Source organism: Lissotriton vulgaris, chromosome 7 (genome assembly GCF_964263255.1).
Source record: "Lissotriton vulgaris chromosome 7, aLisVul1.2, whole genome shotgun sequence".
Taxonomy (NCBI): domain Eukaryota; kingdom Metazoa; phylum Chordata; class Amphibia; order Caudata; family Salamandridae; genus Lissotriton; species Lissotriton vulgaris.
Genome location: NC_141695.1, coordinates 1,296,272,209 through 1,296,297,666, shown reverse-complemented (window position 1 = coordinate 1,296,297,666; position 25,458 = coordinate 1,296,272,209). Strand labels below are relative to the sequence as shown.

Sequence of the window (25,458 nt, the reverse complement as noted above, 5' to 3'; positions counted from 1 at the left end):
AAAGCATTCTGACATTCATCTGTCCATTCAAGGGGCATTGGTGTAGTTTTGAACAGTAACGCTAACAAAGGTTTTATAATGTGCGAAAACCCCATAATCCATTGTCTACAAAAGGACGTTAGTCCTATGAAAGCGCGTACATCTCTCTGAGTGCGGGGGACTGGTGTGTCTAAAATCGCCTGAATTCGATCTGATGTTAATGCACGCCCCTCCTTAGACAAAAGATGACCGAGGTAGGTTGTAGGAGAGTAGGGTCTGCAATCCTATGATCACCCAGATTTTTTGCTTTTGTTTCACTGGTTTACGACTTTCTCTGGCTGTGGGCCTGCTAATCAGACCCACAGCCTGGCTGTTCTCTTTCTAAATTACGACATGTACCCTAGGTGCATTTACCAATTGGTACTGGGCCACCTTATCAGACCCTGTAACTCAGGGCATAGGTGTACCCAGGGCCGCCAGGGGCTGCAGCATGTATTATGCCACCCCTGGCTGGCCTCCTAAATTTGACACAACTGGCTGCATGACAGCTGGGGCGAAGTCGTGTATTCACACTTTGCTTTAGATATAGTAGCCCTATATCTAACCATACAATGGACACCCGAGTTCCTATCAGTCACTCCTATGGCAGGCCTTGACAATCCTGAAGGCAGAGTGCGTGGGCTCGTGTGAACTAGGTTCTGGCCCGAGCCGAGCCCGGTTGCAGCTTGCGGAATCAAGACCCAATGCCTGTTCCATGATAACGCGTACCACATCGGTAACTTCGGTGTCGCGTTATCAAGACATGTCGAGTAAGGTGTCATACGAATCGGGATGCTGCCCTCTCACCAACCCTGGCGACGAGGTTAGCATTCCGCCCTTCTAGAGGGACACGACATGTACGTAACTGTGAACCCCGGTTAAAGTTAACTAAAGCCTCAGCTCCACAAAATGGATGCTGCCACCACAGACACGAGTCTGACCTCCTGCTGCTGGGAGTCCTTCCAGCGAGGAGAGCTTGGACAAAGGGTTTCCTGTCGAGGGCGGTGTTCGCACCGTCCCAGACAGGGTTTGTGTATTCTGGGTAGGTAGGGCTTTTGCGAGAAGGTGACTGCGGAGTGGCACCCCGGTGCTCACTACGCATCTGCCGGTCAGAACCAGTTCCAGGGGAGCCAGCCCTGGCCTGGGGAAAGTCCGGCAGGGGAGAGGGGCGTAACTACCCCCCTTCCTGGTCCCACCCTTAGGGCAGGACCTAGTCATGCACCCACCCCTTTCTTTAGGATAAAGATCGGAGCGGGGACCCTTCCAAATTAGATCATCTTTGAATCAAGAATACTTTCTACGAAAGGACTTCGAGACTCTTCTCAAGATTTCTCCCTTGTGGCTAAGGAGTAGTCACCCTGCATCAGCGGGCACCATCTAAGAACTCTGCGGTTTGCTGTAAGTCCTTCCTCAAGGAATCCGACGGCCCAGCTCGACGAGAACCGGCTTCCCTGGCACCTCTGACCTCTACCCACGTCATCAGCTCAGCTGTGATCTGTGGGTGCGACGAGACCTCGAGGGACCGGCCATCATCAGAACCTGCACGCTCTTAACCAGCACGACCATCAAAGCAATTCTCTGGTGAGTGCTCTGGGGTCCGAGAAGCCCCGACCCTGAGCCGCTCCAGCACCGAAGTGCAGTCTCCCAGCATCTCCACGATCTGCGTGGGGCCCTTCTGCTCGCTGCTCAGCACGTTGTCTGGTCACTAGCCGCTGGCTTGTGCCCTTCTGTGACGACATCCGACAATCAACTCTGCTGGTCTGGTTGCTCCAGACTGGCCCTTGCTTCCATCTTTGCGAGAAGCACCCCGGGCCCTCCTGGTCCACTCAAGACGCCATCTTAGGCCCACCACGAGGCCCTGAGATCTGCCAAGGCTTGTTGCCCCATCCTGGGCCCAGCGACGCCGACAGCATCATCCTTCGTGGGACAGCTCGCACCTCCACCGTGGTCGCCGACAACGCCTCCTGGTCCGTGAGACTGCAGAGCCTAGCGTCGCCCACTCACCTGGTCGAGGTGACGGCCAACCGGTGCCTTCCTGGTACCCTCTGACTACTGGCTAGTAGTACGAACTTGGTCCCCTCTGCTTTCAGGTATCATCAATCTCTGATCCAGGCTTGGATCTCTACGAACTATTCAGCACTGGTCGCCGGCCAGCAACTCCTTTCTTCCGGCTCCTGGCTCGTCAGCGAAGACCCCGACGCCTGTAAGACTTGTGCAGCCGCAGCACTCGTGGCTAGGTAACTCGGCATTTCGGTGCCTGCATAGCCTCTTTACTCTAGGGTCCCGAGTCCCTCGCTTCCGACTTGCCTTATCGGGTCCGCCCGAGACCTTAAACTTTCCGTGTCCTCGGACACTTGTTTTAATTGTGCACTTGAAGTATTTTCCTAAGAGATTTGGTTTGTGCTTAGTACCCTGTCCTCATAAAGAGTCCAGGGCTGTTGTGAATCTTAATAAATATACTGTTTATTTTCATAACACTTGTGTGGTGTCCTTTCACTGGGTGTTCAAGGGGTACATGTGTGGTAAACAGCTGGCTTAACACGCCCTCTCGAGTCTTTAGCCTTAGACTGCTCGTATCCACGCTACTAGGATAGCTGGTCTATAGGTTGACTTACAACCAAACACCATAAGGGTCGTTGGAACGATACATAGCGGTCGCTAGAATAGCGAACGTTGCATATCGGGCCAACTTCTCACATTGGTGAGCAGCGGTTGGGATTTGAGCTTGCTGTTGTTTTACCACACGTATCCTAAGAATATCTTGTTAAAAGATCGCATAAGTACTGTTAGTACATATAACTAAAGCTTAGAATACTCTGAGTTCTACTGAACCAGCTGTGGCAGCTCCTCAAGGCTTAGCACACCTTGGCTGCAACTCTTAGCAAGGGAACAGTAGGTAAACACATAGTGTAGGTAGGTGCATCACTTACACCACACTAGAAACAGTATGTCGGACAAAGGAGGAAACTCTGAGTCTCCCCTTGTGTCAGTTGACCCTCCACAGGTCATCCCTTCGAGATATACTGTGCTGAGCTTCAAGGAGTTAAGACAAGTGTGTCACTCCAGGAAGATCAAGCAGGGGTCTAACCCCACAACGTCCTTTCTGATTGGCCTCTTGGAGACTTATGATGCCAGAAAAGCTGAGACCCTTCCCAGCTCTTCTAATCCAGAAGGAGACATGCCTCCCCTCGAGGGAACCAGAGACGATCCTGACCTCATCCACCTCGCAACTGAGAACGAAGATGTGGAGGATGATGAGGATGAGGATCCCTCTGGGGATGAGGCAGATAAGGGACAGGTAGAAGTCGTTAGACTAAGCAGGTCCAACTTAAGCAGACATGACAGTGGTACTGGGGGACCCCTGGGGCCGCTATCAGGTCAGCTTAACATTGGGAATGGACGAGCCCGATCTCTGTCAAGAGACTCTGGCAGATCCCTTCGAACCAATGGCTCTCACAACTCTTCTCAAAGAGGGATGACGTCCCCTCAGAGGAGAGTGTACGAAGCTAAGGAAAGGGCAGCTAATCTGAGGATCGAAAGGGAAGAACTTGCCCTGGCCAAAGAAAGGCTTGCCTTTGCTAGAGAGCAACAGTTAAGTGGGGTAGTCCCCACTGGTGGCAGCAATGTACCTAGCAATAGGGAAAGGAGTTTTGATACGAAACACCTTGGTAAGATAGTGCCCCCCTTTAAACAAGGGGACGACATCCACAAATGGATAACTGCTTTGGAGAGGGCCTGCACTGTGCAGGGTGTTCCCCAGAGTCAGTGGGCAGCTATCTTGTGGCTCTCCTTTGAAGGAAAAGGAAGAGACAAGCTCCTCACCACAAGGGTGGAGGACGCTAACGATTACCAAGTCTTGAAAAATACACTCGTTGAAGGGTTCGGCCTAACCACTGAGCAGTACAGGGTGCTGTTCAGGGATACCCAGAAAATGCAGTCTCAAGATTGGGCTGACTTTGTCGATTGTGCCACTAAGGCTTTTGAGGGCTGGTTGCTGGGCAGTAAGGTTACTGATTACACAGGATTGTATAATTTGATGATGAGAGAACAAATTTTAAACAATTGTCAGAACCAGTTGTTGCATCAGCATCGTGTCGACTCGGATCTGACCTCTCCCCAAGAATTGGGAAAGAAGGCAGACAGATGGGTTCGTACAAGAGTTAAACAGAACCAGGGCCAGAATCAAGGTGGTCAGAAGAAAGCAGACCAGAAGGGTAAAGATTCTAAGGGGGAACAAAATGACCAGAAGTCTTCGACAGGTCCCCAACAACCCAAAGAGGGTGGGGGTCAGGCTCCCCAAAAGAAGAAAGAAGGCCAATCCAAAAGATGGTGCCAGTACTGTAAAAGTAAATCTCACTGGTTTAGTGAGTGCACCAAGAAAGGAGGAGGGCAGACTCCTGCCACTGCAGCCCCTAAGGCACCTGTGCCCCCTAGTACAGTCAGCAGTGGTAGTGCGCCTCCCAAGGGTTTAGTAGGGTTAACCCTGGGTTCTGAGGGGCGTGACAACTTAGTTGGCACACTCACTCAGGCTGTCCTTGTCAGTACAGGGGACGTGGACGTGTCCCCCGACGTAAGTCCCAATACTTTGGGCAAATACCGACAGACGCCTTTCATAAATGGAAAGATGGCTCAGGCCTATAGGGACACTTGTGCCAGCGTCACCATGGTGACGCCTAACTTTGTGGACCCTGGACAGATCATGCCAGGTACGGAGTTCCTGGTGACCAATGCAAGCAATGTCACTACCAATCACAGTATGGCAATTGTAGCTTTCTCCTGGGGAGGGGTAACTGGCCAAAAGAAGGTTGTAGTTAGTTCAGACCTCCCAGTGGATTGTTTGTTGGGCAATGATTTGGAGTCATCACAATGGTCAGAAGTGGAGCACCGGACTCACATGGAAATGTTAGGCTTGCCAGCACATGTGTTCGCTGTGACCAGGTCACAGGTCAGGAAATGCCCCACTGAACAGGTGCTGGATCCTGGAACAACGGACCAGACACCTCCCAAGAAAAAGAGCGGTAGGGTTAAGGCTGCGCCTTCCCCCTTGCCCCAGGTCGTGGATCAAGTCTCAGAGGAGGCTGACCTGCAGGAATTGAGGGAAACTGAGCCTAGGGAGTTCGAACTTGATCAAGTTGAATTCTTGGGTTCTGGGGGACCCTCAAGGGAAGACCTGGGGAAGGACCAGTTAGACTGCCCTTCTCTTGAACCCCTCAGACAGCAGGCTGCTGCTGAGGCTGCTGGGAACGCCACAGGTACCCACAAGGTATACTGGGAAGATGGACTCCTGTACACTGAGTCAAGAGACCCCAAGCCTGGCATGACCAGGAGGCTGGTTGTACCCTTGTCTCAGCGTGGTTTCCTACTTACCTTGGCCCACGAGATTCCCTTAGCAGGTCACTTAGGCCAGACGAAAACGTGGGACAGGCTTGTCTCACACTTTCACTGGCCTCATATGAACGAAGATACCAAGGAGTTTTGCTGCTCCTGTGTCACTTGCCAAGCCAGTGGTAAGTCAGGTGGCACGACAAAGGCCCCCCTTATACCAATGCCAGTGGTGGGGGTGCCCTTTGAACGGGTGGGGATCGACATCGTCGGTCCCATGGAACCACCAACAGCATCAGGGCACAAGTTTATACTGGTGGTAGTGGATCATGCCACCAGGTATCCTGAAGCTATTCCCCTTAGGACCACTACAGCACCTGTTGTGGCAAGAGCCCTAGTTGGAGTCTTCTCCAGAGTGGGCTTCCCTAAGGAGGTCGTCTCCGACAGAGGTGCAAACTTTATGTTGAGCTACTTAACTGCTATGTGGAAGGAATGTGGTGTCAACTACAAGTTCACTACACCCTATCATCCACAATGCAATGGGCTTGTTGAGAGATTCAACAGGACCCTGAAAGGGATGATTCATGGACTACCAGAAAAGCTTCAGCGTAGATGGGACGTCCTGATCCCCTGCCTCTTGTTCGCCTACAGAGAAGTCCCGCAGAAGGGGGTTGGCTACAGCCCTTTTGAACTTTTGTACGGACATCCTGTAAGGGGACCCCTGTGTTTGGTGAAGGAAGGATAGGAGAGACCTCTCAAAAAGCCTGCAGCCAACATAGTGGACTATGTGCTTGGCCTCCGCTCGCGGATGGCTGAATACATGGAGAAGGCATCTGAAAACCTTAAGGCCAGCCAAGAACTCCAAAAAGCTTGGCATGACCAAAAGGCTGTCTTGACTGTTTATCAGCCCGGACAGAAGGTGTGGGTGTTGGAGCCAGTGGCCCCAGCAGCACTCAAGGACAAATGGTCCGGGCCCTACACCATCCTGGAGAAAAAGGGAGAGGTCACCTACCTGGTCGACCTGGGAACTCCCCGGAGCCCCCACAGGGTGCTTCATGTCAACAGGCTCAAGGCATATGTCGACAGGAAGGACATGAGTTTGCTCATGGCCCTAGATGAGGGACAGGAAGAGGAGAGTGACCCTCTCCCCGACCTGCTCACTCAGAATCCTGACGATGGATCGGTAGATGGTGTTGTCTTTTGTGGCAGCCTCTCCGAACATCAACAGAGCGACTGTAAACAGGTTCTTCAGTCGTTCAGACATATGTTTTCTCTAACACCCAGTCAGACCAATTGGTGCACCCATGAGGTCGACACTGGTGACAGTTTGCCCGTTAAGAGTAAAATCTACCGGCAGCCTGATCACGTTAGAGACTGCATCAAGAGTGAAGTGCAGAAAATGTTGGAGCTGGGAGTCATTGAACCCTCGGACAGCCCTTGGGCTAGTCCCGTAGTTCTAGTGCCGAAACCTCACACCCCGGGCGGTAAGAAAGAGATGAGGTTCTGCGTAGACTACCGGGGTCTCAATGCAGTCACTAAGACTGACGCCCACCCAATACCAAGGGCAGACGAGCTTATCGATAGATTGGCTTCGGCCAACTACTTAAGTACGTTTGACCTAACAGCTGGGTATTGGCAAATCAGGTTAGCTGAGGACGCCAAGCCTAAAACCGCATTTTCAACCCCTGGTGGGCATTATCAGTTCGTGGTGATGCCCTTTGGTCTGAAAAATGCACCTGCCACCTTCCAACGGTTGGTGAATCAAGTCCTTACTGGGCTGGATGACTTCTGCGCGGCGTATCTTGACGATATTGCTGTCTTTAGCTCCACCTGGGAGGATCACCTGGTCCACCTGCGGAAAGTGTTAGAGGCTCTGCAAGCGGCAGGCCTCACTATCAAGGCCACCAAGTGCCAGATAGGGTAGACACAGGTTGTATACCTGGGCCACCTTGTAGGTGGAGGCCAGGTTCAGCCACTGGAGAGCAAGATACAGTCAATCAGGGACTGGGCTCCTCCAACCACCCAGACTCAGGTTCGAGCTTTCTTGGGCCTGACTGGATACTACCGGAAGTTTGTCAGGAACTATGGTTCAATGGTGACACCATTAAATGAACTGACAAGCAAGAAAATGCCAAAAAAGGTTCAGTGGACAGCGAGCTGTCAAAAAGCATTCGATGACCTAAAGCAGGCCATGTGCACGGCGCCTATCCTCAAGAGTCCGGACTACTCCAAACCATTCATTGTCCAAACAGATGCTTCTGAGTTGGGTGTGGGAGCTGTTCTTTCTCAACTGAATTTTGATGGTCAAGACCAGCCCATTGCTTTTATAAGCAGAAGGCTGACCCCTAGAGAGAAGAATTGGTCAGCTATTGAGAGGGAGGCCTTTGCTGTGGTTTGGGCCCTGAAGAAGCTGAGGCCATACTTGTTTGGCACTCACTTCAAGATTCAGACCGACCATAAGCCCCTCTTGTGGCTAAATCAGATGAAGGGTGAAAACCCCAAACTGCTAAGGTGGTCCATTTCCCTACAGGGGATGGACTTTACAGTGGAACATTGACCTGGTACTGATCATGGCAATGCCGATGGGCTCTCCAGATATTTCCACTTAGAACAAGAAGACTCACCTGGTCAAGGTTAGCTTATCGTTCCGACGTTTGGGGGGGGGTCATGTAGGAGAGTAGGGTCTGCAATCCTATGATCACCCAGATTTTTTGCTTTTGTTTCACTGGTTTACGACTTTCTCTGGCTGTGGGCCTGCTAATCAGACCCACAGCCTGGCTGTTCTCTTTCTAAATTACGACATGTACCCTAGGTGCATTTACCAATTGGTACTGGGCCACCTTATCAGACCCTGTAACTCAGGGCATAGGTGTACCCAGGGCCGCCAGGGGCTGCAGCATGTATTATGCCACCCCTGGCTGGCCTCCTAAATTTGACACAACTGGCTGCATGACAGCTGGGGCGAAGTCGTGTAATCACACTTTGCTTTAGATATAGTAGCCCTATATCTAACCATACAATGGACACCCGAGTTCCTATCAGTCACTCCTGTGGCAGGCCTTGACAATCCTGAAGGCAGAGTGCGTGGGCTCGTGTGAACTAGGTTCTGGCCCGAGCCGAGCCCGGTTGCAGCTTGCGGAATCAAGACCCAATGGCTGTTCCATGATAACACGTACCACATCGGTAACTTCGGTGTCGCGTTATCAAGACATGTCGAGTAAGGTGTCATACGAATCGGGATGCTGCCCTCTCACCAACCCTGGCCACGAGGTTAGCATTCCGCCCTTCTAGAGGGACACGACATGTACGTAACTGTGAACCCCGGTTAAAGTTAACTAAAGCCTCAGCTCCACAAAATGGATGCTGCCACCACAGACACGAGTCTGACCTCCTGCTGCTGGGAGTCCTTCCAGCGAGGAGAGCTTGGACAAAGGGTTTCCTGTCGAGGGCGGTGTTCGCACCGTCCCAGACAGGGTTTGTGTATTCTGGGTAGGTAGGGCTTTTGCGAGAAGGTGACTGCGGAGTGGCACCCCGGTGCTCACTACGCATCTGCCGGTCAGAACCAGTTCCAGGGGCGCCAGCCCTGGCCTGGGGAAAGTCCGGCAGGGGAGAGGGGCGTAACTACCCCCCTTCCTGGTCCCACCCTTAGGGCAGGACCTAGTCATGTACCCACCCCTTTCTTTAGGATAAAGATCGGAGCGGGGACCCTTCCAAATTAGATCATCTTTGAATCAAGAATACTTTCTACGAAAGGACTTCGAGACTCTTCTCAAGATTTCTCCCTTGTGGCTAAGGAGTAGTCACCCTGCATCAGCGGGCACCATCTAAGAACTCTGCGGTTTGCTGTAAGTCCTTCCTCAAGGAATCCGACGGCCCAGCTCGACGAGAACCGGCTTCCCTGGCACCTCTGACCTCTACCCACGTCATCAGCTCAGCTGTGATCTGTGGGTGCGACGAGACCTCGAGGGACCGGCCATCATCAGAACCTGCACGCTCTTAACCAGCACGACCATCGAAGCAATTCTCTGGTGAGTGCTCTGGGGTCCGAGAAGCCCCGACCCTGAGCCGCTCCAGCACCGAAGTGCAGTCTCCCAGCATCTCCACGATCTGCGTGGGGCCCTTCTGCTCGCTGCTCAGCACGTTGTCTGGTCACTAGCCGCTGGCTTGTGCCCTTCTGTGACGACATCCGACAATCAACTCTGCTGGTCTGGTTGCTCCAGACTGGCCCTTGCTTCCATCTTTGCGAGAAGCACCCCGGGCCCTCCTGGTCCACTCAAGACGCCATCTTAGGCCCACCACGTGGCCCTGAGATCTGCCAAGGCTTGTTGCCCCATCCTGGGCCCAGCGACGCCGACAGCATCATCCTTCGTGGGACAGCTCGCACCTCCACCGTGGTCGCCGACAACGCCTCCTGGTCCGTGAGACTGCAGAGCCTAGCGTCGCCCACTCACCTGGTCGAGGTGACGGCCAACCGGTGCCTTCCTGGTACCCTCTGACTACTGGCTAGTAGTACGAACTTGGTCCCCTCTGCTTTCAGGTATCATCAATCTCTGATCCAGGCTTGGATCTCTACGAACTATTCAGCACTGGTCACCGGCCAGCAACTCCTTTCTTCCGGCTCCTGGCTCGTCAGCGAAGACCCCGACACCTGTAAGACTTGTGCAGCCGCAGCCCTCGTGGCTAGGTAACTCGGCATTTCGGTGCCTGCATAGCCTCTTTACTCTAGGGTCCCGAGTCCCTCGCTTCCGACTTGCCTTATCGGGTCCGCCCGAGACCTTAAACTTTCCGTGTCCTCGGACACTTGTTTTAATTGTGCACTTGAAGTATTTTCCTAAGAGATTTGGTTTGTGCTTAGTACCCTGTCCTCATAAAGAGTCCAGGGCTGTTGTGAATCTTAATAAATATCCTGTTTATTTTCATAACACTTGTGTGGTGTCCTTTCACTGGGTGTTCAAGGGGTACATGTGTGGTAAACAGCTGGCTTAACACGCCCTCTCGAGTCTTTAGCCTTAGACTGCTCGTATCCACGCTACTAGGATAGCTGGTCTATAGGTTGACTTACAACCAAACACCATAAGGGTCGTTGGAACGATACATAGCGGTCGCTAGAATAGCGAACGTTGCATATCGGGCCAACTTCTCACATAGGTCACCTTGGGTCTACAGTATTGTAGCTTTTTCTTAGAGACTTTATGATTGTTCTGAGCCAAAAAGGAAAGCTAAGCAAGCGTACTCTCCTCGCATTGTGCATAAGTGTCTGCTGCCAACAGGAGGTCGTCGACATACTGTATAAGTGCTACTCCAGATTGCAATTCAAAAGAATCGAGCTGTCTTTTCAAAGCCTGGCTATAGATACTAGGACTCTCTGTGTAACCTTGAGGAACACGACAAAATCTATATTATTTATTATTTAACGTGAAGCCAAATAGGTATCTGCTGTCGGGATGAATGGGAATAGAAAAGAATGCGTTTTTAGGGTCAATGACAGAAAAGGTCGTTGCTGTTGGAGGGACCAATGTAAGCAATGTCGTGATATCGGACACCACTGGATATTGGGGAATGACAATTTTGTTAATTTCTCTCAAGTCAATAATAAATCGATAGACTTTGTCGTCAGTGTCTTTCTTAAGGATCGGAAGAATAGGGCTGTTACAGACATTGTAAGGAACTTCCTCCACCACTCCCGCAATGATCAAATCCTGAACGATATGCGTCAGAGCAATTTCACCTTCCCCAGAGATCTTATACTGTGGTACACGTGGCAAAAGTACTCCCTCTTTGACAGTAATTCGAATAGGTGGAATAAGCATCTGTCCCACATCCGTATTGGACGTCGCCCATAACGTGTGCGGGAGAGAGGCTAATGCTTCAATTTCCTTCATTGTACAAAATCTGCCTGAATCTGGGTAATTATCGTTCAAAATAACTCGCACTCCTTCAGGAGCGCAGCGTATCGTTGCTCGAAAGTATTTGAGCAAATCAATGCCTATAATGTTATCTGGAGTGTGTGGTGACAACAAAAATGGACAAAAACTGAAAAATTTGTCAATACAAAGTGCAAAAGGTTGTGATATGGGCTAGGAGAGGGTGTGCCATCAAACCCTATACATGTTATCGTTTCGCCAGACAGGGGAGCCCTTGGAACCAAGTTTTTGGACAAAGCACTACGAGTAGCTCCTGTGTCAACTAAAAACTGATCAGTAGAACCCAAAATGCCCGCTGATACATATGGACCTCTTTGATCTACTGGCACTTCAACTGATTCCGTACCCCATCCTACGCAGTCCTATGCATGCACATAATCCTGATGTTCCACACTCTCACCCTCCGATATCTGATATTGATTTCGTCTATCAAAAGTATTTCGTTCATCCTGACCACGGCCACTCGTTTCAAACCTACCACGATCACTTCCGCCACCTCTCGCTCCTGAATAATTATTCCTTGACCTTCCACCTCCACGACCACGCTGACTACGTTGCTCACGAAGCACCGGACAATCTTCAGCCCAATGCCCAAACTCTCTACAATATGCACATTGGTCCTCCGCAATGTCAGTACGACCGTACGACGCATTACCCCCTCCTCGCCTGCCTCTATCATTCCCTCTAGATTGCGCCCCGCGAACCTGCGCCAACATCACCTTCGTTTTCAATTCCTTCGTTTTCTTATCTACACTTTCTTTAGCCTCTAATTCCTGCCGCTCATAATACTGTGCCATAGTTAACAAAGACGCAGGGGTCGCTGTGGTCGAGGAACTTTCACTCGTTTTTAATCGCTTTGCAATCTCCGGTAGGAGATTAGCCACATACTTATCAACAAACAAATGCCTACCCGTATCATCTGTTAACGATTGACCACTATAATCATGAAACACTTCTTCGAAGCGTGTAAAGAAGTCAGATACTGATTCATCTGGCTTCTGTTTGCACGAAGCTAACATAGTCCAATCGATCTTTTTAGGAGGAACGAGCGCTTTTAGTTTTTTCAAAATAGCCGTTGGGAGTTCTAAAATTAAATCACATGGTTTACATGCAGGTTCCCTGTCTAAGACAGCCTGGCTTATTTCTTTCCAAGTTGCCCCAAACATCGTTTGATCATTAGTCTTACGAATCGACCTCCACATATCAGGCGGAAGAATTAATCCAAAGAAGAGATCTATATCAACAAGAGTCATAACACAAGAGGAAATGGCCCCCTCCACCCCTTCATAGAATGCGGCCGGATTCTTACGGAGATCAGGTAAAGCGTTTTTCAATGCCATAACATCTGCTCTATTCCAAGGCGTATACACCCAATTGTATACAAAATACCCCTTTGAATTTGCCGACGTTTTATCATCATCTGTACCGTCCCCTTTAGGGGGAACATACAAAGGTGCAGCTTCACGCATAGGCATAAAATGCACTTTAGAATTCTTATCTGAGCCCCGGAGAGAACACTCTTTGAACTGCTCCGTCGACCCCGGCACGGACTCCTTCGCTTTTTTTCCTTCTTCCCGCAATCTGGACGCCTCTTCCCGTAGCTGGAGCAGTTGTTTGAAAAGGTCATCGACATCTGCAATAACAAATAAACCTTTATCCAAATTCTCACGATGGACCGACACAGCCTTAGGTTCTAAGGTCTCTGAATATTTACGAAATCGAGTAACAACTTCGTCTGCAAAAGTATTCAAAAAACACATCAATTCTCGTTCTGTCCATTTACCCCTCTCAGCTACAACTTCTACCACAGTTACGTGATTCAAATTTAATTTTCTAGCATAACTACGCAACTCCGTGGATCTCTCTGCAGATAACCTGACACTCGATTTATCCTCCCCATCCGACTTATCCCGTTCTTCATCACCAGAATCTTCAGTCGGAGCCGTAGGCTGAACATACGGAGGCGGAGATCGATCTAATAACGAAAAATCATCAATTTCATTATTAAGGACAGGATAAAGCGGTCGTCGAATAGGAAATTGACCGGTCGTTTGCAAATTACGTTCCCGTGCCTCCCTCTCTTTCTTTTCCTGCGCCTCCTTTTCCTCAAGCTTTAAAGCTTTATCTCGAGCAGCCTTGTGCTGCTCTTTGTCCGCCAAGGCAACCTCACGCTTCATACGTTCACGCACCGCTTTCTCCCACATTCGTACACAATCAAACATATCCTGTCTAGACCTGCGCTGAAACAAACATTGCTCCACAAACGGAACCTTTCGCAAATCAAACGACCCATGTAGTGGCCATTGCAACTCAGGATCGGTTCTAGTGTATTTATGCCATAATTTACTGTACAGTATAGGGGGAAGGCCACATTTCACATACATCTCACGATTGGGAGTCCCCTCTGGAGGAGCCGGCTGAGATTCCGTTAACCTAATTGTGGTACCATTTCCAAGACAGCACATCCCTCGGAGTGTGCTTAAAACAGGCATGTTCAAAAAGTACCACGAAAGCGTGATACCATAAAAATGGCACTTACAGTACTTCACACAAATGTGCCGCTCAGAGTACAAACAAAATTAGAGAAACATCTCTACATGCCTGCCTATGTGAAGTGCACTACACATATATATTCAAAGTTCACAAAGTCAAAATGTTAGCTAACTCAAATCATAGTCACAATCATAGAACTTCAGTAAGCGTCCGTAGACTACCTTACCGATCACAAATCTTACCCAATCTCAAATATCCAGATTCCAACTGCCAAGGTCTTTAACCGAATCAGCCAAACGGGCACTGTACAGCAACGCAGACGATCAGGATCTCAGTCGGAGACCGGCGCCACCTGGAAGGTCAGATCAGAAGGAAAGGAAGAAAACACTGTGGGTGCCAAGACTCGGGTCACTCAGTGGCAGCGTACGCGTCCATGGCGAGTTTCCAATCCTTCGTCACGACCTCTCCTTCGGGCATCCGAGTCGCCGATGAGTCCCTTCGTGGTCGCCAATTTGTGGTATTGGGTTCCCAAGGCCTACATGCTCCGAAGAAATACCCACTTACACCAAAAGAACTGTTGGCACGGAAACTGAAAAGTACAAAAGACAAGTTTATTAAGACCCCATGGGGTGGTGGTACATTCCTACAGCACCCTTCGGCAATGCAAGAAGTATCACACCGAACGTTGGTGCGAGTCCTTCTTTTATACAATTTACAGGTAATAAAAAGGTAGGCGGTACAAAGTTACAGAGTTTAGGTACATATATGGTCATTTTTGGAACACAGCCAACTCATGGGAGGGGTTACAACTCCACTGGTCAGTTTTGGCGGAACATTCCTGAGGGGTGACTGGTCAGCGGGAACTGCGCATGTACAGGCTTGACCGTTACTAAAAATAGCCTGTTGCTGGGCAAACTCGAGTGGTCAGCGGCACGGACAAAGGACTAAAGGGCATGCTGACCACGAGGCCGCTGATTCCCTAAAATGGCCGCCGTAGCATACAAAATGGCGTTTTCAAATAAGGCCAAGTTAAGGGAAATAACATGTAGCAAAGCTAAGCGCTAACCCGGCCATTGTCAAATTACGACATGTTGGCTGCAAAGTAACTGCACTTGTGGTTGCCTGTTTAGGAACAAAATATAGCAGTATTAGGTGTTTATGGGGTGGTTGCAACTTTTGGTCCCAGTGCCACTGCACCTCCTGCATTACTGAAATCATGACCCTCGTGATTGCTAGATAACTGAACTTATGACTGCCTGTTTAGTTGTAAAATATAGCAATATTAGGTATTTAGAGGAGTTAAGAAAATGTTCAGGTCCGGTGCCACTGAAACTGCTGCACCATTCAAATAATGACCCTGTTGCCTGCAAGATAACAGCACTTTTGACTGCCTGTTTAGTAGTAAAATATAACAATATTTGGTGTTTAGTGGAGTTATGACAACTTTTGGCCCCCGTGCCTCTGCATCTGCTACACCATTTAAATCAAGCACCTTTTAACTGTAAGGTGACTGCAGTTATGACTGCCTGTTCAGTAGTAAAATATAGCAATATTAGGTGTTTAGAGGAGTTCTGACAACATTTGGGCCTGGTACTACTGCACCTGCTACACCATTCAAATCATGACCCTGTTGTCTGCAAGGTGACTGCACTTGTGGCTGCCTATTTAGTAGTGAAATATAACATAGCTCTTGTGTATTAACTTTATTTTTAACATGCCATATTATTCATTTAGAATTTGATTATAATAAACAAATAGAAGTTGAAAAAATAAATCTGATTATGCCTACAAAGTGCAAAGAAAGGCACTGAGGCATGAATAAGAAATACCACAAACGTTCTAAGGCTAAAGGATCTGACGCAGCACACAGCAACCAGGGAAGCAACATTACCTGACTTGACGCACAGCAACCAGGACCCCTGAGCAGAGAGGCAGGGCGGCGGGAGAAGCAGCACGAGGGACTCGCTGTCCCATGAAGCATCAGCACTATCCAGCCCGCCCCCTCCTACCGTGCACATTAAAACCACCTTGCGTCTCCCGCTCCGCGGGAGACGCAACACACAGCAACCAGTGAAGCAACATTACCTGACTCGGCGCACAGCAACCAGGACCCCTGAGCAGAGAGGCAGGGCGGTGGGAGAAGCAGCGTGAGGGACTCGCTGTCCGGTGAAGCATCAGCGCTATCGAGCCCCGCCCCCTCCTACCGAGCACATTAAAACCACCTCGCGTCTCGTGCTCCGTGGGAGACGCAGCGCACAGCAACCAGGGAAGCAACATTACCTGACTTGGCGCACAGCAACCAGAACCCCTGAGCAGAGAGGCAGGGCGGCGGGAGAAGCAGGGCGAGGGACTCGCTGTCCCGTGAAGCATCAGCGCTATCCAGCCCCGCCCCCTTCCTACCAGATATTTCCAGCATCCCCTTCCGCCCCGCGGCTAAGCCCGGGCCGTCTGTGCCCGAAGGAGGCCGGGCTGGGCCACTCCTCGTACGTTTGATCTACATAATGGGTAAGCGGAAACATCAGTCTACTCAAGATCAAGGGGGGTGTTAAGGCTAAAGTCCCTAGAAAATCGGACAGCATTATTTCTTATTTGACATCTGCTGTCGGCGCTCTGAACACTGAAATAGCAAATGCAGAAAGGGAACTGGGGCTGGACTTAAATAATGTACATGCAACGGGGCCCTCCTCTCTGAATACGACTGTGATAAACCAAATCCCTCTGGAGCCATTGATAATAATTGAGCCACTACCAGATAACCTGAGGCCAAAACATGTTGACACCAAGGTGGATGATCAAGAGTCAATAAGAAATTCCCCCATCCAGGCCTCAGGTACTAGGGGGCAGTTACATAAGCCCAAGGGAGTGGTAAAGAGGACTTATAAGAGGGATAGAGCTACCAAAGATACTCCTGTAAAACAAGGCCCCGTTACGATTAGGCTGATGAAGGAAACGATGCTAGAAATGGTGGAGGATATTTTCACATCGAGATTGGAGACAGCATTAACCAGTATAGCCAAATACATTATTGACACTATGATCATTTGTGTTGCAGGCTTACTGAAAAAATGTGAGCGGTTGAATTCCATTTTAGCTGTGCATGACAGTGTTCCTGGTCTGAAGCATGCCCCACAGCTGGCAAATCCTAAAAATTGCTCTAGTAATCTAGTTAAGGAGGGAAATGGGAGTTTGCTTCCAGACTCTCCAATGGAAATGAATTGTGTACTTGGGCCCACTAGACTAAAAGAACCCCATGAGTACAGTGGGGTGGAGTTGTCACAAAGGAGCTCTGATAGAAATAGTGAGGCACAAAATCTCCCTGTATATTCAGGGGATCAGAATAATTCTAGGGAACTAATAAATGGGTCTAAAATAGTTACTCAATCCTTCATTAACCTCCCTCCTGAGGCGGCCCCGTTGGTCGCGATACTTGTAGGGGTCCCCCCTTTGAAGTCAGGAGAAGCAGAAACCACAGAAACCCTAATAGCAATCACTAAAAATTGGTGTGATAATAACTGTTCTGGAGACAAGGAAATCTCCTCTAGTATTATCATGGCCAGACGGGTTGGATGGTTAGGTAATTTACGGAAGAATTTAAATGGGGATTGCGTTATTGTTAATTTTAATAAACTGGATGTTGCAGACCGTTTGTTCTGGGATGCCTCAGCTATAAAAAGTGGGGAAGGAGACATCAGGGCTCTACCACTGGGGTTTTTTATCCACCTTTTAGAAGCCCTAACATAGATATAAGAGCTCCCCCAGTACAGACCACTAGGAGTTTAACTCGGACCCCCTATGGCCCCTCCAATTCCAATGATATAGATCATCAATGCGGTTGGGTTAACCCTAGACCCGGGGCAGTAGTTAAAGCATCTAGTACCCAGGCAACCGAGAGAAAGGAGTTATTACCGTTGTCCAATAGGTTCTCCTCCCTGTCACAGTTAGAGGAGGTTGATTGACTGGTGTCCCTCGCTATCAAGCCTCGACACGTCGTCCTGAACACCCTTAATGTTTCTAAAGCGGGGGACAGGGACATCTAGGCTATTAAGTTGGAATATTGCAGGGTTACGCACAAAAAGGGATGACCAGACCTGGTTAAAAGTTATAAAAGAATATGAGATCATTGCCTTGCAAGAGACCTGGGTTAGGGAGTGTAACTTTTGGGTTGATGGCTATAAATCGTATTTTATGCCCGCCCGCATTTCAGTGTCAGGTAGAGATAGAGGAGGCCTCATGTTCCTCTTCTCGGTAAGAGTTAAAGGTTCAGTACAGCTGTTAGAGTCACCCTCTCCCAACTGCTTAATAGCAGAACTCACTTCTCCAAACAACCCTAAAATATTGTTAATCAATTTTTATAACTCTAGGGAAAGTGTGTATAATAATGAGCACCTTTGCACTTTGATGCAATTTTTAGAATCATATAAGGAACAGCAATCCACTTATGTTTATACCATTCTGATGGGTGATTTTAATATACATCTGTGTAAAACAAATTGTTGTATTACTGAAATTCATGGTCCCGCCTCTTCGTCTCTCCCACATTTTGAACATACTGCCAGGGGGAAGCCTTGGAAGAACTTCTTCTAAATGCTGACCTTTATGAGCCTGGTTTTTATGACAATAGTGAGAGGGTCGCTACGTTCAAGGCAAGGGATAGAGACACAGTAATTGATTATGTTTTTATTTCTTCAGCACTTTTAGGCCATGCACTTTTTTATAATGCTTTATGTTAAATTTTTAGCGATCATAACCTGGTTATATTAGAACTGAACAAAGGATTCGCCTTTTTAGATGCTCCAGACATTAGAGAAGGACTCACTGGTGTGAAAATCAAGGAGCAAGGAAGGAGGCTGAAATGGGCCAAAGTAATCCCCGAACGCTTTTATGAAAATTTACGTATAGAGGTTGGCGACGAAATAGAAAAGGGTGCTAACCCCTCTACCTCTGCTGATTCAGTAATTATATATAGCCTTTGAAGCAATTTGCACACAGGTGGCCACAGAGCTTACAACTACATTTAGGCCTAAGCCAAGAGAAGGAAAAAGATGGTTCGACTCTAAATGTTCTAGAGGTCACCAAGACCTATTAAAGGCCGTTAAAACTAAACGTAGGGATAAAGCTCACATAGTTAGCCTTAGAAAAGAATATAAGACAGTGGTTCAGACCCGTAAAAATGAAATTAAAACAGAGGCTTGGGAAGCTTTAATGTCCAACGAAGTTCTAAGGGACAGTTCAAAGTTCTGGTCCATTGTTAATTCCCCGCTGTTTTCGGGTGATGAGAACTGTGTATTAGAAGTAAATATCCCCGAAGACGAATGGCTGATCCATTTAGAAATAAATGTATGGGAGTAATGAGGTGTCTGAACCTTTTCTGGCCCCTTATAGTAGTATCCCCCTGTCCCCCTTGGTATTTACCGAGGAGGATGTGGAGATGGCAATAGTTGATATGGCCAGTAATAAGGCCCCAGCCCTGACGGAGTCCCAGCGGACCTATATAAATGTAACACTAAACTGTGGGCACAAATTTTAACTAATGTTTTTAACTCAACAGTGGTCCAGGAGTTTCCTGTCTCCTGGTCTCACTCTATTATTATTCCTGTGTTCAAAAAAGGGCAAAGAGGGGACCCTAGGTGCTATAGGCCCATATCACTAATAGATTCTTCTGTCAAAATCCTAGGTAAAGTAATCCTAGCCAAGATCTCGGATTGGGTTACAGAAAAAGAGATACTGACGAATATTCAATACGGATTTAGATCAGGCAGAAGTACTGTGGACCAGTGTCTTAACTTACATCCGCTAACAAATAAATACACTGTAGCATCTAAAGGGTCAATCTATCTTGGCTTCATGGATTTATCCACAGCCTTTGACCTGGTGAACAGGTCAAGGCTGTGGAATATTCTGCTTGATCTGGGTATTGATCCTTGCCTGGTATACTATCTGGCTGATTTGCACCGGGATTTGTACGCGTCTATTAGGATGATGCAGGAGGGTAATTGTACTAGAAGGTTTAAATCTGGTAGAGGGGTCCGCCAAGGGTGTATCCTGGCCCCTCTGCTTTTTACCCTATATATAAACTCCATAGACAAAACCCTGGTTAAAGCTACCTCGGACATCCCGTGTATAGGAAATATTACCATCCCGGTACTCCTATACGCGGATGATGCAGTATTACTGGCACGCACCCCGCTAGGACTCCAAAAACTACTGAATTCATTCGGGGAATTTATGAATTCTTTGGACTTGGTGGTGAACATTGATAAGTGCATTTCTGGTGGTCCTTGGGTTTGCGCAAGAATAATATTAGATCTCTTTACTGCAAGGGGGCAGAGGTCACAAGAGTGAAGGCCTTCACATATTTGGGTGTCCTGTTTGATGATAAAGGTTCCTGGGCTGCCCAATCTTCTGCCAAAGTAAATGCCGTAAGAAGATCTTCTTCAGCCTTACTTAGTTTTGCTCAGCGTTTAGGTGGTAAACCATGTGAAGCTATTCTTTCTATCTATAAGGCAAAATGCCTGGCAATCGCGACATATGGTGCCGCAATTTGGGGCTATAAACAAATGGAATGTATACAGAAGGCGGAAAACAAATGTTTTCGTTCACTCCTATCCCTTCCCCAGTCCACTGCAACTTTTGCAATCTATCAGGAGTTAGGGATGGGATATGTTTCTGATTTAATGAGTATGGCCCCCCTACTCTGTTGGATCAAAACATGGCTGAATCCGGAGCTATCATAAGATTTTAAAGGATTGTGTGAGTTTAGAGAGAGCTAATGAGGTACAGTGGCTGTCCTATATCAAAGCAATGTTCACGATACTGGGACGACCTGAGATCTTTTTTGTACCTGAGGGAATAGTAAAAGCAGATGTAAAGTGGGTTAAAACTAACTTCCTGAATTTTAGAGAACAGGAACGTGAGGCAGTGGAACTAAAAAACCTCTGGTTAGGGCACACTATTTATTAGTACCAACCTTAACTATTCATCCCTATTTAAAAATTGTCTCAAAACCATTCCATCGTTGGTTATTAACAAGATTTCGTTTTAACCAGATTCATCTCATTCTGGGAGATTTTGTAGGGTGGTGCAAACCAGAGGACGCTGCTCTCTGTACCTGTGATTGTTATTCAATTCAGGATACTGCGCACTTTACATTTTTTTGTACATTTTATATAGATATCCGTAAGAAGTACATAATCCCACTGTTAAAAGATAAAGGGTTTTTACAGGTTAAACCAGCCTTACTGTATCTACAATTATTGGATAACACACGGAACATCTTTTATATTGCAAATTTTTTAGTATCTGCCACTCGGATTAAGAAACTAAGAAACACAGGAATGATAGAATAATGAATTTTCTTTGAGAAATTGTTTTTCTTTGAGAAATTTTGTATTGTATATAGGAGTTTTATAAGATTGTAATCATGGATGTATTTTAAAGTATACTTTTATGATTTTTATTAATCGAATAAAGTGGTATTGACTGACCGACTGACTGGCATCTGCTTTACAACTAAGTAATAAAAAAGCAAGCATTTCAGCATACTGTTAAAAGATGTCTGCCTTTTCCGTGGGAAGAGATCTTACCTTGACAGTGAATGGGGCTTAAACAGTGTGAACAGCTTTAGTAGAAGTAACGTGAATGCGTGCAGCCAGTGAAAGCCAACACAAATAAAGTCCAACAAAAGTGAATTAACACAGTAATTTGGTCTTGGAAACTGATGAGTCCCCCTTTGAGATATATTAAATACAAGAGATTTCACAAGCACAGCGCAAGCAAAACCTAAAAAGGGTGTACTATCAACCAATATTACATTTGGTGTAAATGAGACACGTCTGGGTGGTTATTAAGTGTTTGCAGTTTTATAAAGGGCAAACTCGACCAAGGGCAATGCCTAATTTGTGCCAGTGTCTTACGGTGCTTAGCACCAGCACTTACTACTTATGGCTATGGCCGGAACTACAGATTACAATGCACGCGATAACAACATATGCTTTGTAGTGCGAGATAACGGTTTCCTCCCGCACTCGGACCATCAGAAACAGCTGGTGAGGTGACATGACATCCTTGCCTCAGCTCATCTCAGCATAAGTAAATCATAGAAGCGCTAGTGCTCTATGGCCGCTACCAATCAAATAATGCATTCCGGTTTTATGATGAATTATTAGCTCGAGCCTCGTCGTCCTTCCTTGACACTGAATTGGGAGTGTTTCCTCCGGAGTCGGACTGACCAATGCAGATTTAGGTCCCAGCTTTTCATCCGCAGCTTCAGTCATTCAGCGAAGCAAGCAGTGTGTCACACAGTATCAAGCCTATAATAAAAAAAACAAAAGGCAGTAAGGAATGCCCCGGTTACTTACCAGTAATCTTCATTACTTTGAATCCTAGTCTTCCTCGCCACAGTAATTACTAATGAGCATCCTGCTCCCACAGAAACTTCAAGCAAAAGTTAACATACTAGTCTCCCTATCCCTCCAATATGGCCCCCAATGGCAACCACCAATCACATAAAAGGATACAAGATCCACACCACGACCTGAAAACCAAAGCTGTATACAAGAAGCCACAACAAAAGGGCTGGGAGGGAAGGGAAACTATACTGTGGCGAGGAAGACTAGGACTAATGAAGATTACCGGTAAGTAACCGGGGCATTACCTCCTCGTCCGTCTTCCTCGCCACAGTAATTACCAATGAGCAGATACCAAAGCAATATAAGCTTCATGAATAAGAATCACAGCCCACACACGGAAGGCACTACAACAACAATCCCAGAGACAACAATGGAGAGAGACACACATCTCAAGAAACCATTGAGCCTAGAAACGAAGAGCCAAAGGCAACCGAAGCACCGACTCCGACCGGAAGCCGGGAAAGAGACAAGAAGGAATGAGGGGAGACCAAACGGCCGCCCTGCACACGGAAACACCCGAAAGGCTGCCCAAGAAACAGCAACAGAACGAGAAGAATGCCCCAGAAGAGGACGAGAGGGAACCACAGAACGGACAACATACGCCAAAAAGACAGTCTCCCGAATCCACCGACACAAGAGAGGAAAGAGACGGCCGCTGGCCCAGGAGGGCAACACCAAAAGAAGCCAAGCGGGACCAGCAAGGCAACAAGGCACGCATCATACCCCAAAAAGGAGCCATGCAGAGTCCCCCGCAGACGAAGGAACAGGAAGAAGAAAGGGAGGACCACCACAGCCGACCAATGAAATAATCCACCAGTGGCACCAAGCAGGAAGAGCCCGCAAGAGCACTCCATCCACCAAACTCCACAAAGAAGGTGCATCCCGCAGGAAACAACCCAACATGTCTGGCAAAGGCAACAGCCCCCCCCAAAAACAAAAAACAATGTCCACATCAAAACCACAAGGCCACCGACTCCAAATGGTCCAAAGGGGCACCCCACAAGGACCAAAACACCACCGAAAGGCCCCACGGATGACGAGACAAGACAGGATACGGGCATGGAAAGGCCAGGAACTCTAAAAGACGAACCACCAAGTGCTCCCCAGCGACAAAAGGGAGACCAGGAAAATCCGGAACGGCCGCCCACCGAACACGGAGGGGAGAAAGGGCCCATCTCAAAACAAAACCGCCTGCCGAAAAACGCCAGGACCCGAGCAGGATCCAAACCCTCAACAGACCGAACAGGTCACAGAACCCCACTAGCAATGGAGATCCAATTCGTAGTGTAAGAATGCAAAGGAGAGTGGCGGCAGGACAACCGGAGAAGAACCTCAACCATCAAGGAACAACCACAGTGGACCAGGGAACATGGACCCAGAGGCAAGGCCAAAGACCCACGCACCGGAAGAGGAACCAGAGCGTCCAACAAGGGGCACGGAAGGCATGACAACGCCCAACACGAACGCACTGCCAACCCCAACAGAGGAACCTATAGGTGGCGGTGCCTGCAAAACAGCCGGAAGAAGGGGAACCGGAGGGAAAACAGACAACAGGACCATGGGCCAAAGGACAACTACCAAAGGAGTACTGTCACAGAATAACAGACGTCTATCGACATCCAACACAATGGCATTCATTTGAACGACCCCAAATGGATGAAAGGCAGAGGGGACCCGCCGGGATTATAACCTGTGACCATGAGGTCGAACACAGGCCCCTGCAGGGGCTGTTTAAGTCCACTGAGCCATCAAACCCGGGAGGACAGCGCATCCACCCAAGGGAAGACCCAGCCAAGACAGGCAGGCATAACAAGCACCCATCCCAGGAGGGAAACTGCAGACAGGGAGGCCAACAACGACCCCCCTAAACAACAAAGGAGGAGATTCAGACAACCTAGGGAAGGAACACAACAACCCCCAGAGGACAGAAGAAGGACATGACAACACAGCAGCCCTTCCGGACACGGAGAAGGTGACATACCAGTAAGGCAACAAACACCAAGAGACCCAGGTGAACGAGCCATAGCACCCTGTAAAGGAGGAGCAAGACAACAGAGCCATCAACCATCAGCCCTGCACAGAAGCGAGTCCATAGTAGCACCCCCAATATCACAGATGGGTACGCAAAGGGACCACCAGAGAGGGAACAAACAGAAACGGACAACCCTGGACAGAGGATCGTCGTCCAAGCACCAAACAGAGACTCTCACATCCCGGCCAACACTGGAACCCCCCAACTGAAACCAGACCACAGGGGCTTCAAACAGACAAAAGATGGCCCATCACAGGAGACATATGGAGACGAGACCAAAGAACCATCAAGGAGAAGTACAGCAGACCCACGACTCACAAGTCAGCCAGGTAACACCCATGGTACACAGGAGGGCAAGTCCCCGACAACAGAGACCAAAGCACTGACACCAGAGTCAATACCCAGGAAGGAGGCAAGAGCACAAACTCCAAAGAGTCTGGAAGGGAGCAACAACACACGTCAGATCCTGAGAAGTAATCAGACAGGGCTACGACCGAATACCAGAACATAGTGACCCACCAGAACCAGGTAAACCTCCCCGACTTGGAACCCGTCCAAAGAGAAAGAACAAGCAGAAACCAAGAAAAACAACCAGGGAAGGAAGAACACAGCCCCCATACCATGGAAATGCCCAAGCCGATGGGTCAGAACCCCAGCAAAGACAAGAGGGGAGGAACACAGGCTAAGGGCAACACCTCATAGTGCAAAAGACCGCCCAGAACACAGAAGCGGACAATAAGCGAGAGGCCAGACGTACAGGAACAAGGATAAAATCCACCTGACGGCCCAGTGAAACCAGAAATATCCGAAAGGACGGAGGCAGGAATACCTGCAAAGATCCCACCCCGAATGAGACAGGGGGGACCAACCAAGCCAACCATATCAGACAAATAATGGCCAGAGGACCCTATCGAACCCCTGACCCGTGAGAGCCCGTGCCAACAGAGGCACAAGACCAAGTACAGAGCCACAGCTCCTCGGTTGCATGCCGCAACACCCAATAGAAAATAGAGGACACATCCAGGCCCCACAGAACCCCAGGTCATGGTACGACAGTGCCCCATACCTCAAGGCAACAGACACCAACCAACAGAGCCACATACAGCAGCTCGACCCAAGGGGGAAGGATGACATAGACCGCAAGCAGTCGACCACAAAGATAAACAGGCGAGTACCCACAGTACCCCCTCAAGGAGCCAACGAGTCAAGTCACGAAGGGAGCAGAAGAGGAGGAAGAGGAGGCAGGGAACCGGGACACAAA

The 25,458-nt window shown here is 48.6% G+C and overlaps 1 protein-coding gene across 2 annotated transcripts in view; it reads left to right on the top strand.

Annotated features, from left to right (window-relative positions):
* The window catches only part of LOC147703529 (dnaJ homolog subfamily A member 4-like), a 104,326-nt gene that overhangs the window by 8,117 nt on the left and 70,751 nt on the right, over positions 1 to 25,458 (top strand). Inside the window, exon 1 of one of the 2 annotated variants that reach the window (XM_086931901.1) lies at positions 16,240 to 16,262. The exons of the other annotated variant lie outside the window; for it this stretch is intronic. The gene's annotated coding sequence lies outside the window, so the exon portion shown is untranslated. Of the gene's footprint in view, positions 1 to 16,239; positions 16,263 to 25,458 lie in introns of those variants that run through there. 2 annotated transcript variants of the gene reach the window in all.